Below are 3947 nucleotides of genomic sequence, written 5' to 3' on the forward strand. Positions count from 1 at the left end.
AGAAAAACATCCTCCATTTGTGCAGGGCAACACAGGAGAGGTGGTACTATGGTTAAAACCAGCACAAGATACAACTAAAAAGTGCATTTCTCCTGCCTACCCTAAACAAATAAAGTGAAACAGTGTGTGAACTTGGGAAAGCTCTTTTTTTTGTGACTTCCCCTCACTTTTAGTGGTATCTAGGTCACTAGTTCAACTGGAAAGATGGTTCCCAGTTATATAAGTTCACCTGCTGAGACCAGAAACATCTGGTGAGTCCGTCCGGCTGGGTCAGATGCAGGTCACAAGGCTTTTTCTTTCCATTCCCCCAAAGGTCATTACGCCTTCCTCGAAACAGACAAAAACTACCAGCATGAGTCAGCGTTTTGTGTTTTGTGTTTTGTGTTTGCACATAAACAGGTAGCTTTACAAAAAAACACAAAATTGCTTTTTTGGGCAACTTGTTACATCTTAGATCTTGCCAACATCATCAAGCTGGTGCAGCCTGTAAAACGTGGAAAGTTCTACAGAAATAAAGAACCGGGCGACAAAAGGGAGATGTGCTCTTTGAGCATTCTTGCTATGCGAGTAAAATTTTTGAATTTGTTTCAAACTGGTTTTGTTCAGAGGTCAGAAGAGAGGAGCAGAGGCGAAACTCTACAAGCGTTTAAATGTTAGAGACTTCAGTCATGCTTCATTTTAGCATAGTTAGTGAAATCTGGAAAACCAGAAAAACTGGTCCTGCGTGTGAGACACAATGTGAGTAAATGTGATGATATCATAAAGTGATGCTCAGTGTAATCTAGGCAAAAAAGTTCACTTTCAGCTTATTTTCTCTGTTTCAATTCATTTGTGCACTTGGTGGAATAATTATGTAGCCATATCTAATTGTCCCCACGAAATGCAGGGAAATAAAATGCGGCTTACAAGTTAAGTGAACCTTTAACTGGCATGCTGGATGTGATTTCTGATTGGCTCACAACCCCGTTTTGAAATTTCCTGGCATAGATTGCCTGTGGCCAACTCGACTGACAGCTGTCTGCTGCTGGGGCTGCTGTCAGAGTTTCACTGTCACACCGAATGTGGGAATGAAATATCAGCTGCTCATAAAAAAAACCAAGCTACAACATGAAAACTGCCACTTAAGTCACTGACAGTTTCCTGTTGCGAAATATAAATCAGGTGTTATGTTTTACAGTGTTAAATTTATTTTATGATTATTTGAGACGGTCACAACAACCTCCTTCGGAGAAAACTGTTTACTTGGAATATTTTTTGCATTTTCCAGTATTTACGTATAAATATTTAGTCGTCTATTAAGAGTTTGTATACACGGTGCACTTCTTGTTTATCGGAATATCTGATGCCTGTGTTCCTGTTTTCCTGTTTTTCATCTTCAATACCTGGTAATAAGGTTCTGTTTGTGGCTGTGTTGTTTTTGTCTAGGTAACGATATGTGTTTGGGTCTTTTATCCTCTTTTGTTTTCCATTTTTCTTCTGAACTCGGAAGGAGATGTTCAAGCTCAGCTTAAAGCCTCGCAGGCATGAATGACACTTTCACACAGCTGTGAATCATCTGCTGGGAACAGCCGAGGTTGTGTGTGATTCACTCTACTTGTTTTTAAAGCATCTGTTCGGTTTGAGTTTAGTAAGACGTAATATCTGTATTAATATATTTAGATTTCAATATTCAAGTATTATATGGATTACTTGTGTTACTTTCTTTTCTTTGTTCTTTCTGTTTTACTTCTTTTCCTTCTTCAGGTTTTTATGGAGAAATTGCAAGATATTTGGACCTGAATAACATTTATTTTACTGATTTTTTCATTAGAAAAGTGCTTCCAGGTGCCATTTTCTTTGCTCGCAGTAGCCACAGAGGACATAAATATGACTCTTTTTCCCAGATATGTTATGTGAATAACATAAACCAAATTAGTCAGATTCAGGCCATATGTGTTCCTAAATCTGATTCATTCATCACACAGTTTTAGCCCAAGTGTTAACGCTTGAATCTCAAGGCAGTCACATTAAAATCATAAAAAGGTCAGTTTTAGGAAGTGTAAAATATATTTGTTTGAATCGTTATGCGCTTTTCCTTTTCACCTACAATACTCTCGATCTTTGTATTTTTTTATTTTGTTCCTCAGTTGCTCGATCTCTAAAATAATTATTTTTATCTGTGTATGTTTTATTCTTCTTATACTTTTAACCTCTATAAAGCACATGGTACACTTGTATGAAAATAGATTTATTGCTTGATTCTGTGCCTCCTTGTGCGTTTGAAACGGCGTTAAAAAACAATGTGGACACAAACCCATTAACACTTGAACACACATGCTAAAGGACGCGCGCTTTGGCTCACAAGGACAGGAAGCGTGATGAATAAACAGGCGTCGTGGCGGATGGCAGCGGGGCCACAGCAGACCGCTGCACGGAGATGTTTCCCTTTATTTGGTGACCTGTGTTCTTCAAACTGTGGCGTGATGACTGACCTTCCACTAAATATAGAGAGAGGACATTTCTCTTTCTTCTGTTTTCAAAACTCGTCTGAAAAAGGGCATGAAGGAAACACTGACCCTCTGCCTAATTTCCTGAGCTACTGCTGTAAAGTCAACATTCTTCATAAAACTGAACCATGTGGAATAGCGTGCAGATTTCCCCGTAAGAACAATGGAGCTTGGTGCTAATTATGAAAACAATAAAATATCCAAAGGCAGCAAGAACATGCACGCCAATGCTTCAAGAGATGGATAAACGTGAAGCATGGTGTTCACGTTTGATAGCAGAGCGGAACCAGAAAAACGAATAACCGACATGACTGACTAACTTGAGTGTTACCGCTCTGAACTGCTCTATTGTTAAGGTTGAAGACCTCCCTGCAAACATCTTGCAGACAGAAATAGCGAACGGGACACCGTAAACAGGAAACAGGACGGAGGTTTTCAGTGTGTTACGTGTTTCGAGTGAATACATGTTTGTGTTTTACTTCAGCTTCCTGCCATCCTTCATTCACCGTTCGTCTCACATTACTGTTTTCACTTTTTTAAAACTGCATTTCCTAATCTTCATGTAGCTGTGATGCAGTCAAAGGAAGTCAGGAGATCTCTCATTTACCACGGCGAAAAGTTATTTACCCGGAGACGAACATTTTCTGTTTCTGTTTGTTGACAGATGACATTTTTTTATATGATCTAACAAAGATGACCCGACATAATACAACAAGCAGTCTGCAATTTATAATTTGAATTTCAAAGCAAAAAAAAATAAAAATAAAACTCTGAAGTAAAAACTGATCTGAAAAAAGAAACAAGACCTGAAAAATTACATCCCAATTGAAATAAATTTAATCTAAAAAAAAAAGGATGAGAAAAAAATTTTATTGAAAAGAACAAAAAACAGTATAAAATGGAGCTGAAAAGGAGCTAAAACCAAAACCAATGTTGAACAAAGAGACACACACCTACCAAAATATCTCCAAAACCTTTGCAAAATACTCTTTAGATTGACAAGTCAAAACTAAAACGTTTTGGAAGGTGTGCCCCCATTTTGTGTGCTGTGCTAAGAGAGCATGGAAGTGAGGGAAAATTTCCAGTTTTTGGCCTTAAGCTGAGGTGTACCTGTGCTGTGGAAGTTTTGGAGCGCCCTGGATAAAGTTGAGATTTTAATCATATTGAAAAAAACACAGTGATTATGAGTCTTTGGCATCCAAAGTGATGCCAAAGACTCATAATCAGTTACTGATTGATGCTAGCTGTTGCTGCCAAGGGGAGGCACAACAAGTTAATAGTTTTTATGAATTTAAATTTTTAACATTTTTATTCAAAAGCCTCTTTTTTTATTTATTCATATCACCTTTAAGGTCTCAAACATTTAAGTGTGTCCAAAAAAAGAAAACTAAAACATAAAATAGCACAAAGCACCCAGTCAGACTCCGGGAAGATGATTAACGTATATCTCAGCGCATTGCA

The sequence above is a fragment of the Poecilia mexicana genome, unplaced genomic scaffold (assembly GCF_051168715.1).
Source record: "Poecilia mexicana isolate PSO_F unplaced genomic scaffold, ASM5116871v1 scaffold_4, whole genome shotgun sequence".
Classification (NCBI taxonomy): domain Eukaryota; kingdom Metazoa; phylum Chordata; class Actinopteri; order Cyprinodontiformes; family Poeciliidae; genus Poecilia; species Poecilia mexicana.